The sequence below is a fragment of the Bactrocera dorsalis genome, chromosome 4 (genome assembly GCF_023373825.1).
Source record: "Bactrocera dorsalis isolate Fly_Bdor chromosome 4, ASM2337382v1, whole genome shotgun sequence".
NCBI classification, from domain to species: Eukaryota; Metazoa; Arthropoda; class Insecta; order Diptera; family Tephritidae; genus Bactrocera; species Bactrocera dorsalis.
The window spans coordinates 5551089-5566746 of record NC_064306.1 but is presented as its reverse complement, the minus strand read 5'-3'; the positions used below and the strand labels follow the sequence as shown (position 1 = coordinate 5566746).

The 15658-nt window shown below is 31.7% G+C and overlaps 1 long non-coding RNA gene across 1 annotated transcript; it reads right to left on the bottom strand.

Annotated features, from left to right (window-relative positions):
• Positions 1-1747: 1747 nt before the first annotated feature.
• LOC105232099 (uncharacterized) lies at positions 1748-15387 on the bottom strand. Its single transcript, XR_007422492.1, has 3 exons — positions 15200-15387; positions 14949-15135; positions 1748-2077 (listed from the first exon to the last, which is right to left on the bottom strand). It is a non-coding gene; the product is annotated as an uncharacterized LOC105232099 (long non-coding RNA).
• Positions 15388-15658: the final 271 nt, after the last annotated feature.

Here is a 15658-nt window from a genome sequence, read left to right as displayed (position 1 = left end):
TAAAAAACCGGCGAAAATTTTTTTGCAACGCAAATTTCATATAGTAATTCTAAACCTATATTTATTAAACCCAACCCAGCAGGTGCGCCAAGCGTTAAGCTTTCGTTTGACACCTCAATCTTTAAGATCGGTTCATAAATAACAAAGTTATAAGCGAAAAACCATTCCGCCGCTACCTACTGCACGGTTCTGTTGGCCTGGTGCCTGGTAGCCAGAAACAGGCAAATTTCGCGTGCTGGCAAATTCGCTTGCACGCATGTGTGAGTGCGTACGTGTGAGTACGTTGGAGGCAGCTGGTTTATCGCTTATAACTACGCTAATACTGGACCGATTTTCATGAATGAGGTGTCAAATGAAAGCTTAAGTCATGAGGATGATTTTGGAAGCAGTTTGGTTTGCTAAACTTTAATGTTAAAACATGTTATTTTAGAAAGAAAAAATGGAGCGCAATTCTATGCAGAAAAGTGATAAGAATAATTAAGATAATGATATAAACGGATAGGTACTAACGAGAGTGCGTTAATTTTGCAAAATCGCAACTTTAAAGCGTCGCTGGAAATTCTCTGACAAAAGTGGGTTGGGGGTAAGGGTTCCAACTTTAAATGCTTATAACTTCGTTGTTACAGCACCGATTTGCACGTTTGAGGTGTCTTATGAAAGGTTATGATTTGACGCAGCTACTGAAATACTAATGAGATTAAAATTCTGCAAAAGCTTGAATTTAATTCAAGAAAGCAGCGAAAAAGTTGTTTAATTTGTAAGTTGTGTATTTTTGAAGTAAATGAGGTTATATAATAAGACTTTTTTCTATTAAAACAGTTGTAGTGCTGCCTATATTTTCGAAAAAATTGCTTACCTTTAAATTTTCAGCTTAATAATAATAAAAACAGTTGTTTTATATATAATATATTTTTTATTAAATTTTTTACTTCATTTTTGTTTATTGCCTTGCTATTTACATACAAATAATTATAATAAACTTTATAATAAATACACATTATACTATATATCTTAATATTTTTTTATAATTACATATACCTGTATGTATGCATATAACAAATATAGTAGTATATTTTAATAATGTTTATTTTCTATAGAGAAATAGTTTTTTGACAAAAAATTAAAAAAAAAATCAAAATCGAGTTTGATTTTTTTTAAAGCGTTTTCGTTCACATAAAATTTACATTTCTTTAAATATTTTTTTTTGTATTTGTGTTTAATATGTATGTATGTAATAAATTATATACATTGCTAAAATACTAAGCTAATTTAAAAAAAAAATTAAATTTGGTTGTACTATATATAAACATTTTTTTATGGAAAAGAAATTTAGACAATATTAAAAATAATTACAAAATTTACATTATTGCAAATTTATTTTTGTGTTTACATTTTTTTTTCAAATTTATTAATTTTTGTATACATATTCGTTTTTTTATGTAAAAAATATCCTTAAAAATATTTAAAATATTTTAATTTTTTCATTCCTTAAAAATTTATATTTTTGTTTACATTTTTTTTCAAATTTATTGTTTTTACATACAAATGTGTGTTTTTAAAAAAATTTATGCAAAAAAACTTAAAAAAAAAATATTTTAAAAATTAATTAATATTAAATTTGTGAGGAATGAAAAAAAAAAATAATTAAAAAAAAAAATATTTTAAAAATTATTTTTTATTATTAATTTTATTTTAAAAATTATTTTTTTTTTAATTATTTTTTTTTTTCATTCCTCACAAATTTATATTTGTGTTTGCAAATTTTCGCAATTTTATAAATTTTTTATTTTATTTTACTTTTGTGTACACTTTTGACTTATTTCATTTACTTGGTTGCTATCTTCGGTTTTTTTCAGCCAGTTTTAGCCTTAGTATTTCCGTTAACTGTTCCGAAAATACCGAGACTTTCGCGGAACTTCAATTGCCACGGTTTGACGGAGAAGCTCATTCGTCGCCATGAAACGTGCATACATACAGTGCTGGAGAAAATAAGAGCATTATGATGGCCAAAACAGCTCTAGGACAGCTTACTTCCAGTTCCCTTTAATTAATTCATAATACAACAACTCTTCAGCAGCTGAAAAATTTTTTAATGAATTATTAATAAATTTTTTAAATGTTTTTGTTTTGTAAAAGTAAAAAAATTATGTTATTATTTGGTTAAGACAGATAAATAATAAAAGGAATTAAATATGGCTTTATGATTTAATATTAGTAGTATGATATTCATTTAAAACTAACGGTCGTTCAACTTCTTGACTTAGAGTATTGGCAGAAGATGGCAGTAGCAAGGGCCACCTGTGAGCTAAAACTTTTGAAAAAGTGGGCGCGGCACCGTCCCATAATAGGTTTAATGTAAAATATCCGAATTCGCGCAAGTTAACGGGTTTACAATAAGAATATCAATGAAATTCTTTGTTCCTGCATGAAAGTGAATTTGATGCCTTATGCAGTGCCACCATAAGCACGCTTGTAGAAGATTTATAAATTTCAAGCATAAATCGGCCGATACTGTTGCAATTTCACGTTCGATATTCGTACGAAGTTCATCAATCATCGCTGGCTTGTTGGCATAGACCATAGACTTGACGTAGCCCCACAGAAAATAGTCTAACGGCGTCAAATCGCATGACCGAGGCGGCCAATTGACTGGGCCATTTCGTGAGATAACACGTTCACCAAACTTGGTTTTCAATAAATCGATTGTGACATTCGCTGCGTGATTTGTGGCGCCATCCTGTTGAAACCACATATTGTCCAAGTCCATATCATGCAATTCAAGTCAAAAATATTCGTTTATCATTGAGCGGTAGCGGTTCCCATTCACAATAACGTGCCGGTCTTTACCAACACGCAGGAAGTACAACCCAATGACGCCGCCGGCCAATAAAACGCACCAAACCGTAATTTTACCGTTACCATTCAGCCAGCAATGAGCCTCATCACTAAAGATGATTTTTCGATAAAAATCCGGATCATTTTGAAGATGTTGTTAAGCACAATTCACGAACATACGATGATTCTGGTGAATCTTTGATCTTGCAAGGATGTAGGCCAAGATATTTCGCAAAATTCACCACAACAACGTCACACAGATGCCCAACGCTTGAGAATGACGTGTGAGAGACTGATTTGGGTCTTCCTCAATTGATCCACTAGTGGCAGCAATATTCTCGACACAACGTGCTCTTCTTTGTCTCACTGGCACGAGGTCATTATGTATTGTGCCTGTACATAGATTAAAATTTTTCCACCTCCACAGCGCTCTTAAAGTTCCGAATTTCGGTAGTAAATTTTAATAATTTCGATTCATTGTTGGATCCTATATCTTTCCATTATGAAATGGCAAACCTTACTATAGAGAAATGTCAGCAGAGCGGGGAAAAAATATGGCGTCGATTTACTATCCCTATCAGTCTACTTTTGTAGCGTCCCTATTGGAAACCCCGTTACTACTTATAATGACTTTCTTTTCTAACTAAAAATCAACTATTAATTTCGAGACATGACCAAGTCAAATGGTCACCAGGATCAGGCGATTTAAGGCGTCTAGATTATTTTCTCTGCGGTAATGTTAAATCAAAGGTTTACGCCAATCAACCAGCAACGCTGGAGCAGCTCGAAGACAACATTCAGCGCCTTATAGCCGAAATTCCAGAAGAAATGCTGCACTGGATCAACAAAACTTAGCACAAAAGGGTGGAGTTGTGCAAACGAACCGTGGTGGACATTGGCCGATATTTTGTTTAAATCATAAGTGGCATAAAATTATATACATACGAGTATGTATGTACATACATACATAACTAAAACGGAACAAATTTTGAGCAAATTTGATTATTTTGATTTGAGTGGTTCTTTTTGGTAGACCCTTTATATATTTATTGAAAAATTTTGAGAAAAAATCTTTTAACCAGTAATTTTAACAAAATTTTGAAATTGAAAAATATATTACAAAAATATGAAAGAAGTAATTGTAATTTTTTAAAATTTAAAAAAAAATTGTTAAAAAATAACAAATTTAAATCTGAAACAAAAATCTTAAAAAAAATCTAAACATTTTCTTAGTAAATAATAAAAAATAACAATTAAAAAAAATTTAAATAATAATTTAAAAATTGAGAAAAAGTTCTTTGAAAAAAATGTTAAAAAAAAACTTGCTCTAACGTTAAACAATTTTAATTAAAACAAATATTAAAAAAAAAAATTTTAAAAAAAAATTTAAAAAAAAAATTAAAAATAAATTAAAAAAAAATTAAAAACCAAAAATTAAAAAAAAAAATTAAAAAAAAATTATAAAATATATAAAAAAATTAAAAAAATATATAAAAAAAATTAAAAAAAAAAATTAAAAAAAAAATTAAAAAAAAAAATTTTAAAAAATATATATATTTAAAAAAAATTTAGAAAAATAATTTTTATTATTAAAAAAAGATATTAAAAAAATATTAAAAAAAAATATATTTAAAAAAAATTTAAAAAAGAATTAGAAAAAATTTTTATAATTACAAAAATTGGAAAAGAATTTTTCTCAATTTTTTTTAGATCATATTTTATATATATTTATTTTTTACAATTTCTTTAATAATTTTTTATAAATAAAATTTAAAAATTTTTTATGAGAAAAAGAAATGAAATATTTTCTAAAAAACAATACAAATTCATAAAAAAAATGTTAATAAATTAATAAAACAAAAAAATAATTAATAAAAAATAATATATAATTTAAAAAATTTTAATCTTTAAAAATTTTAAATAATTGCAAAATTTTGCATTCATTGCAAATTTTCTATTGTGTTTACAAATTCATTTGCTTGTATTGCGTATTCATAATGGCGGCATTTGACGAATTTTTGTTTTTGCAAAATCGCCACCATAGCTGGTGGGAAGAAGATAGCCAATGTGCGCGCAGCTATGCAAAACCAAAGCGGCAACTATTTCGAACAACAACAACAAACACAAGGAAAAATGGACAAAGCGAATTAGTCATAGAAAATTTGAATGGAGCGGATAACCACACACACACACGCAAATAAAAATTAGCATGAATGAATGGCCGAAATGAGAATGCCGGCTGAGAGCTTAACTTGAGCGGCAAGAGCACACACACCAATGCAAATAAACACTTAGCGAACTTGCACTAACACAAGCGCAAGAAATTGACTGCGCTTGTGGGCGGCAGAAAGTGCACTAACACACACGTGGTTAGAAGTATGGGTGAGCACGACAATCCGAGAGCAGATGAGCGCGTGGGCCTCCTAGAGCACGCATACAACGAAATAGTTTTCCAGACGAAAGCTTGTACATCAAAGTGTGGGTGAGTTATCTGTAAGTGTAAACAAAGAAAAAGAGGGAGAGAGAGCGTCATACTGTATCTGTGTGTGTGGAAAAATGAGCGCAAAAGCACAACAAAACACATCACATGAACACTTTTTTATTGCCGAAAGCTCCGCGCTCACCATTTTGTTGATTGGCTTGTATGTATGACCTGAGCTTTCTTGGCGATCACGCTGAAAAAAAGCTGCAAAATGGCGGTGGAGTGTCAAGGCGTGCACAAGTGTTGGCTGGCACCAAGAGAGCACTCATATATATGTATGTTTGTGCTGCAAAGAAAGCTTTTACAGAGTACACTAGACAGTATGTGGCAGCTTTTGCACAAATCGCCGAGTGGGACAGTTGATGGGGCGATGCGCTGCGCCGCTGCTGAAATGGCTGGCAAACGAAGGCGGTTAGGGCGAGCTTTTAAAGCTACATACAGATGCATATATAGACATAAATGAAGTATGTGTGTGCGTATTACTGTATGTTGCTTTTTGTATTTATTGCTGTGTTGGTGAACTGGCAGCGCCGAAGCATTAAAATTATGCGTTTAATGGCCTAAGCGCTGGCAAGCTTTTAAAATATGGGCGATGCGATTTTGAACTTCATCAAAGTGTTAATGATCTCTCGAGGCGAGGAAAGCAAATGATTTATAATTGCAGCTATGTAGAATGAATGTGAATATGAAGAAAGCGTAGCCTGAGAAAAATTTAAGTAAATTACTAAAAGAGCTTTTCACTTAGCTAAAGTCTAGAGCTTGTAACATTTGAAGCTACTAAAGAACACACAATTCATGAGTTTGTAGACTGAAGTCTTTAAAAAATGGTATATACATATGTACATATAAAGAGCGCTTAAAATTGTATAGCTTTGCGCTTATGGATTTTGAAGAGCACAAAAAATTCCAGAGATTATGGCGCCTCAGTTGGGGAAATCTTTTTACGAGCAAGCGAAGTAGAAAAGAAACAATAAAAAGTGTCTTGGCAGCTTGATTGTGTGGGGAAAGCCATGCGAAAAATTTGGTTGCTAACAGAAAATGTTGTGGAATTTTATGGAACACTTGATTGTAGAGTGAGCGGTAGATGACGCATACTCAATTAGAAATTAGCTAACTAGAGCAGAGAATGTGTTTTGATAGAGTAAGCTCTTCTATGCGCAGAGGAATTTCGAACAAAGAGTTTAAGAATGAAATGCTACACAAAGAAATGAACTGACTGACTTAAAGGTTTGGAAAACGACTAATTGAACTTGTAAAGAGAATGTTACTCATGGAAAAAGAGAAATGAGCAACGAGTAAGAGCGCCACCGAATGGGTGTGGGAGTTGTATAATGGAAAGTGGAATGTATGAGAGCTTTGTGGAGCGCTGAAATTGGGACTGTTGGGGTACGAAAGCTGGGGAAATATGTTGGGGCGAGTGCAGTAATATAGTAGGGGGGAACAAAAGCGCTGAACGCAAGGAGTAGTAAGCGCTATAGAAGAACAATGAAATATAAGAGATTGGCTTACTAAGAAGTGAAGTAAGAGAGAGTTAAGTAAGAGAAGCGTCAAATCACAAGAGTGTTAAAACGGAGGAGCGCTAACTCAGAGAAGCATTAAATCGGAGGAGCATTAAATGGGAGCAGCGCCAAATCAGTGGAGCGCTACTAAGAGCAGCGCCGTCTAATAGATGCGCGTGACTCTGCGCTGCTGCTACATTATGCGCAGAGCGCGCCGCTGAATGTGGGTGAGTAAAGTGCGGAAATTTTACATTTTTTAGCTAATGGCGCATGAGAGAGTGTGCAGAATTTTGCTGCGCCGCCAAAGCAAGTGTGGCGCTCTTGCTACGCCTACTCACTAGTCAGTGAATTTAAGCGAAATTTCTATAGAGCAAACGCTCTTGCTCAGCACATTTGAGCGCCGCGTATGGTAGCGCTCACTCTAATGCTGCTGACTAAGCTTTAATTTTGCAAATGCAAAAGCAAAAAAAAGCACGAGAAAAAATTAGAATAAAACACATATAATAAAATGCTTATAAAAAATCTTTTGCATGAAATATATATACTATATATATATAAATATATGTATATGTAAGCATAGGCGAGATCGCGTAAGCGTTTTTGCCAACGCGTACAGAGCGACACAACACGCTTGGCAACAAAAAATGGTAAAAGAAATAACGCAAATAAAAGAACAAAGAAAAAGAAAATAAAAATTTATATATACAACAGAAATTAGCAAAAAAAGAAGAAAAATATACGCTGCGTTTAGTAAAAAGCATAGCAAAATGTATTTGTGTGTATGTGTGTGTTCAACTCAAGTGTACCTATGAGCACACATGGTAATTTTTGCAAATAATATTTATGCATGTAGATATGTATGTATGCATGTAGCAAAATTTATTTCGCAGCGCGCTGTGTGCACACGTTTGAAGGTTGTTTTATTAAGTAGAGCTGGCGAAAAAGCACATGGCGTCTCACATTTTGCGCAAAAAAAAAAATTAAAATTTTTGAAAAATCCAAATTATAATTAAAAACCAAAATTAATAGGAAAAAAATTAAATTGAAAAAATTAAAAACTTAAAATTAAAATAAAAATTAAAAATAAAAAATTTATTTTTTTATATACATATATAATATCAAAATTGTAAAAAAAAAAATTATATTTCGAAAACTAAATTATTTTATCATAAAGTTAGAAAATTTTAAAACTCAAAAAATAAAAAATTCAGAAAATAAATTTTTTATAAAAATTCTAAAAATTCAAAAAAAAATCAAGATAATTGAATTTTTTTTAAAGAAGTTTTAAGGTTTAAAATTCAGAAATTGAAATTCGAAAATTGTAAAACTCAATTTCAAAAAATAAAAATTCAGAAAATAAACTTTTTATAAAAAATTTTGGGACTCAAAAGTAAAGTTTTATACAAGTTTTAAAAACTTAAAAATTTTAGAATTTTTAAAAATTAATATTTTAAGATCTTTTTATCAAAATAAATTTTTTAAATATAACATTTTTCGCATAAATTTTCAATTTCAAAAACTAATTTTTTTTTATAATAATGTTAGAGAATTTTAAAATTCAAAAAATAAAAATTCAAAAAATAAACTTTTTTACAAAAATATTTGAAACTCAAAAAATTTATATTTTTATAAAAGTTTTAAAAACTTAAAAAATAAAAATTTTTAAATTTTTAAAAATTAATAATTTAAGATATTTTATAAAAACTTTAAAAGCTTTGAAACTATTTTTAATAATTTTTATACGAATTTTCAATTTCAAAAACCATTCTTTTTATAATTATGTTAGAAATATTTAAAACTCAAGAAATAAAAATTCAGAAAATAAACTTTTTTGTAAAAATATTTGAAAACAAAAAAATATGAATTTACTATATAGAAGTTTTAAAAACTTAAAAATACAATTTTAGAATTTTTAAAAATTAACAATTGAAAATCTTTTGACCAGAATTTTAAAAGCTTTAATACTAATTTTTTTAATACAAATTTTTAGATCTCTAATATTCAATTTTTTATAAAAATTTTAATGTTTAAAAATTATTTTTTTCATAAATTTTTTTCATAAGTAAATTTTTTAAATATAACATTTTTCGCATAAATTTTCAATTTCAAAAACTAATTCTTTTTATTTAAATATTTTAGAAATATTTAAAACTCAAAAAATAAAAATTCAGTAAAAAAAACTTTTTGTAAAAGTTTTCAAGATTTAAAAATTCGGAAATTAATTTTTGTTATAAAATTTTCAAATTTTTTTTTCAAAAATTTTTCAAAAAATTTTCAAAAATTTATTTTTTAAAAAAGTTTCAAAATTGTAAAATTTCAAAAAACTATATTTTTATAACAAAGTTAGAAATTTTTAAAAACTCAAAAAATAAAAAAAAATCCGTCAATAAATAAATAATATTAAGCTATCAAAAAAAAAAACAAATTTCAAAAACTAAATTTTTTATGGTAATGTTAGAAAAAAAGTAACATTAATTTTTCTCGTACTAATTTTGAAATTCTTAAAATTTTAAAAACAATTTTTTATTATAAAAATTTTAAAAGTTCCAAATGAAATTTTGTAATAAAATTTTTAGAAGTTCGACTTTTTAATTTTATATAAAAACTTTAAAATTTCTAATACTAAAATTTTTATAAAAATTTCAAATTTTTTTTTGTAATTTTAATATAAATTTTTACAAATTAAAAAACAAATATTTTATAAAATTTGTAGATTGTATAAAAATGTCTGCCAATAAGTAAATTACATTCAATTGTAAAAGATCAAAAAAAAAATTGATCAATAGCAAAGCGGCTAAGCAGCGTTGTAATCCGCAAACTTTCATTCATTCATAATTTCGCATTCGGAAATGCTTTTAGTGCCTGTAAATGCGCGCTGTGCCACGCTGCCTTGCAGGCACACACATATACATACGTATGCATATGTATATGTATTTACTAATTTTTTATTAGCTTCGCCGCCTTTGTTCAGCTGCCGCCATTCTTTTTCTTCGCTACTTCTTTATGCTACTTCCAAATTCGTTAATTTTCGCCAAACGTTTTTTTCCTAAATCTCCTCGGCGTATCTGTGCGATACTTTGCTCGCGCCTCAAGTGCCTGCTTACATATTTATATGTATATATTTTAAAAAATAGATATGTACAAACACACACGGATATACATACATTTGTACATATGTATGTATAACCACGTTTATGTGTTTGTGTGCGCTGCGCGTGTTGCTTGCTTGCCGCTGTCGCTGCGACCGCTAGCGCGCCGCTGTCGATCGGCGGTCGTCACCGTTCTTCACTCGCCGCTGCCAACTTCATCCGCCGCCTAAACAGCAAAACTTTGCGTACATTGTTTGTTGTTGTTTTAATTTTTTTTATTTTTGCTGCTTAGATATGATTTTTTTGCAGTTTTTGTCAAGCAACAACACTATGTATGATTTCGTATGCTGGCATTTTTTTTTTTACGCTGCCGTGTTCCGTTTTCGCCGATATTGTTTCTAATTTTTCGACTTTACTGCTATGCGCTAATTGCTGCCTTTTGTGGTGTATGGATGGACGAGTGTATTTTTTGCTTCAATTTAATTTTCGAATGTGGGGGCAAGGGTATATTGTGCGCGCTTGCGGAAAAGCGCTGAGGAATTATCTAATTACCAATTTCGACGTTTTCGAGCCAAATTTTGTTCAGAACTAAAGTCGTTCGACCTTCCCAAGCCGCATCGCTCTATGGGTTCTTGAAAAGTTCCATGAAGATCCGACGTTTTCGAGCGACGTTTTCTGGCTCAATGGTTACCTATTTGGACGAAGAGCAACCTGAAGAGAGTCAGCGGCTGTAACTTCATCCAGGAAAAACAACGGTTTGGTGTGGTTTATGGGGCGGTGGAATCATATTTCTTCAAAAATCATACCGGTGAGAACGTAACCGAGCAGATAATTTTACGTGTTGCTCCGTTCGATTGGCCACCAAGATCATGTGATATCGTTTCTAGACTTTTTCCTGTGAGGATATGTAAAATCTAAAGTCTATGCGAACAATCCCGCTTCGATTCAGGGCTTGGAGCTCAACATCATGCGTGTCATTTGCCAGTTACCTGTGGAAATGCTAGAACGAGTCATCGAAAATTGGACTCAATGGATGGACCATCTGAGACGTAGCCGCGGCAAACATTTGGAACAGAAGCAATTAAAAAAATGAATGCCAAAGAAAGTTCTTTCGAATGATAATAAACATTCCCCATTAAATTCGAAGTTTCTGTGTTTTTTCATTAAAAAAAAAGTAGGGAACTATGAAATGTATCACCCTTTATATACCTTAAAGAATCTCCGACGCTTCTTTTTGGGTTTCACAAACTTGGTGGCATACTTAATATACCCTTTACGGGGTATATATATAAATACAAAAAAAAAATATTAAAAAATTATAAAAAAAAGTACGAAAGATATTTTTTAATCGCAACCCTTTCTAAATGTGTACCAAAAAGAATTATGTAATAAAAATAAGTACATACATACATACATATGTAGTAATGTGCATATGCGCTTTGGGCTCTACTTCCTACGCTTTATCATATTTTCAACATTCTTCGAATTCCGCTGCAATCTACTGGCTCATACACACACACACACACACACGAATTGAGCGCACACAACTCCATTCGCTTTTCACTTTTGTGCTATCTCTTCGCGCTCGTAAAGTAATTTTCCATTTCTATAATTTTAATCGTATTCTATTTTCCTTTTTATCGTCTTCATATCGCCACTCATCGTTCTGTTTGCCTTTGATGACACATAGGAAATTGTTGGAGCCCTTCTAATCTTCTGGCGGCTACACTCTCGCGCCGCAGTTCTCACACTTTATCGCTTAAAATTTGTTCGCAACACTCTTACGAAATTTACAAACACTTTTCCTTCTCTTTTTCCTTATCTGTTTTTTGGTATTTTTTATTTTTATTTTTGTTTTTTTTTCGTTGTTAATTTTTACTTGTAAGCGCTTATCTTGAGAGTCATGTAATTCTCGTCCGTTTATGCCATTCATATTCTCGCAGTTCATTGAATAATTTGACTTTCTCGTCTGTCAGTTTGTGCATTCGTGTGTGTATTTGCTTACAAGTACATTCCATTACAATGACGTAAGGTTGAACTTTGGGGCAGTACATTCATTCATCATTTAATATTTTGTGCTAAAATAATTTTTTTGGAGTGATCAAGTTGATCTTGCTGATCATATTGGGTCTAGATTGTGATCACTTAGCGAACTACTCTACTATATAAAATGAGTGACAGTTCCTTGATATATTAATCCATTACGATGTAGGCGAAGCTCATAAATTCAAAGTTTTCAAGTATAACAGTATATGGGATAAACGAACTTGACTTTCTTCTCTACTAAACTAAGCTCTCGTTAGAAAGCACACTAAGCTATTTTATTACAAAAAAAACTTAAAAATTCTACTTCATCAAATGCTCTGAATCGGCCACCAATAACTCTCATAAGGAAACAATTTGACAAGAGTGTTTTATAAACCAAAAGCTTATACTCCCTTAGCGCTCATTACTTTCGATAATTCTTCCATACGGTTTCACAAAAAATACCAAATACACTACACTGATTCTTAAGCAATGTTCTAAGCTAGCGAAGCGTTGACATTTGATCGCTCTGTCATCTGATTCGATCGTTAATAGAACGCAAATGAAATCTTATGATCAATATTAGTTACTAATCACTAACTGCAGCTTTCTCACAGTCTATTACCTGCAGTAAGCTTCTCTTCTCGAATCATGAAGATACTCAACAATCGTGGAAGAAAGAAAAGGAAAGTTACTTAAACATTAAAATTCTAAATCTTAATCATTTTTCAAAGCCAAAAGTTACTAACAAAAGAAAAAGAAGAAAGTTAGTAATCCTCAATATACGGAGAGGCTGAGCTTATGAATTTTAAAGCTCTTAAAAAGTAGTATGAAATTTCAATAACACTAGACATTTATTTATTCTAGCTCTAAGATCAAGCAAGCGAGATCAGATCGATATAAACGAAAGTGAATTGGTCTATTTCCGCTCAAGTAGAAATACCACAGCGCTTTGTAATTTAATCATACTTTTTCACACTTCAGCCGATTGAAACTCCCAATGTTTCAATTTAAAAGGAACCAGGAAACTAGTGTGGAAAAGGTTTAGATTTTTCAGAAAGTCCACGGAGTTCCTAAAAGGTACTCAGTTGAGTCTTACTCGGAAGCATAATTGGCCTAATATCTTAAGTTCGGTCGTCTGCGGACTGACTTTGAGACATCCGGAATAACGCATTTGAAGAGTTCACATCAAACTTTCTGAGTCATGAATGAAAAAGCTCACACGAACAACACAACAACAAGATAATTTAAGAAATAATCTGTACATCCCGTAGATTAAAGTATCACAGACTTCTGGCTGGTTGAAATAAAATATTTTAACCCTTCTGAGGATACAACAAGATGCTATCTTTTCGAAAAGAAAACCAGAAAATACATTGAAACCATATGCTAAGACATTTCCGTTAAAATGCTAATCACATTTTAGGCAGCTTATTAAAAAGAAGACAATAGTGTCAATGCTGATCACAGCTTCCAGCGATCTAGCAGAAACCCCTACACAAAAATGCGGTCGAACTAGTTGCATGGCCTTCAAAAGCATACTGGAAGCGGAAAATCACATGACCTTCAAAAATTTCACTGGACATTGTCATTCACATGGTTCTCAAGAAAGCCTGTCCGACTAAGTAGCTTTTAACAATAGAACGAACGTGTCCAAGCTTCTCTAAAACAAAATTCCGAAAATTGCGGATAATAGGATGCCCCACACCATTTTTCTATCATCCGAAACAAAACAAAAGCCGAAAAACTGTCAAACAAAGACTTCAGCTATGAATCAAACAATGAAAAAGGGGTGCAGGCAATTTTCCTGGCTGCCGCTCCATTTCACAGCCACGTCAACGAAGGCCATCGGTCACTCTGCGTTGAACATACATAGTTCATAGGGGAGAACTAGTTTCGACCACAATTGTACTGTTATGTTAACGTGATACAGGCTAAGATGTTTGCCGAACAAGTAAGACAGCATAACGGTATTAGCATAGTTGCTTTTCGACAAAGGATAATAGATACCATTGTATCTATGCCGAGTCGGCGATGCGGACTGTCCACTAAGAGACAAAGCGGAGTGACCGCGCTGCTTGTACAAGCGATACTTGTGAAACTGGTCAGTTTGCGAAGGCTGGGAAGTATAAAATATCCACTAATTCTCAGCTTTTGTGAGATCTTGACAAGTTCGCTGGACATTTGAGACGTGCAATTAAAATTGTATGCTTAGAAAACTGGTCTAGATTAGGTTGCTTGCGGATGTCACTGATTCAAGGAGGCTGTACGGTCAGCTGCCGGACAGTTATAGCAAATCTTCACCTACAGCTGCCCGTGCAGCTGCCAATTTGGGAGATTTATTTGGCCGTTTTAGATAAGCTCGCTTTTCTAGTTTCTACTGAAGCTGTTTTCTGCCCCAAAGGGAGCGGATTCGATTGTAATTAACTTAGAATTTGCCATTTTAATGCAAATTCACGAAGGCAGCTGTGGAAACAAGACGGACAAGGTAAATTGTTATGAGTATCCAAAGAGTACCGGTCATACAAAGGTAATGAGGATTTTGTATATTCGTTTTGTTATGGACATTAATGTTGGCTGACCGAAGTAGACTGAAAATTTCACACCACAAGAGTACAAAGAAAGAAAAATCGTCTGAGAATCACAGATATCCGCAATCAATATCAAATGTTGTTGTCCCAGCTAATAAGGCCTGATTGTGGGTAAGGCTTAGCCCAACCACATCGCAGGCTGGCGTTACTATAGCTTGATCACTGATAGCAGTAGAGCCTTTCTTAAAAGAAGATCTTCTTAAGATCAATAATAAGGAAAAGGAAAGGATATACAACAATATCACGACTTCAGAGGATTTTCAAAGCTGGAGCGCAATTCAATATAAAATACAGAGAGAAAGATATTTTTCGAAAAAATAAGTACATATATGAAATAATCCACCGACTTAAATTGTTGAAATATCACTCCAAATAGTGTGATATATTAAAAAAAAATTTATATTAAAATAAATTTATATGAGCTTACCTCAACAAGTCTGATACAGACCACCTCACAAAAGACTTTGGCCTCGAAAAAGTTGTCTTCTAACAGTAATTATCGGCACTTTCGAAGAATATGGACCTGCTAATCGATATGATGATTTTCTGTACATTGATTGAAGACTAGTTATTATGCGGAATTTTAGCTCCAAAATAACGGTGTGCTCGTTATGCTGCAAATATTTAGTAATGAAGTCGTAATAGAGACAATTTAACGGTAGAACTACCAACACTTACCTAACTTAACTGGACAACAAAAAGCTCAATGACGGCGTAAGTGCTCAAACGATTTCTATTAATATCATGAGCTTAAAGCTCCAAACTCCAATTGCAGTGCAGTGATCATACAACAGACTTTTTGCGTTCGCTGTCCAGTGCAACAACAAACGGGTAGATTGCTAGATTGTGGTATACTGTAAAAGGCGTGAGTCTGTAATTAAAAAATTCATATTTATAATTATTAAGCAGTCGTCGTTTCAAAAAGAAAAAAAATAAAAAATTAAATAAAAAAAAATAAAAAATTAAATAAAAAAAGAAAAAATTAAAAAAAAATAAAATAAAATAATTGGGTTTTAAAAAAAGTAAATTCTTTTAAGAGTCAAAAATTTTTTTTAATTAACTTTTTTAATTATTTTTGACATTGGAAACAAGTTTTTTGATCAAACTTCTTCTTTCGATTCTTTTATTTTTTGTTCT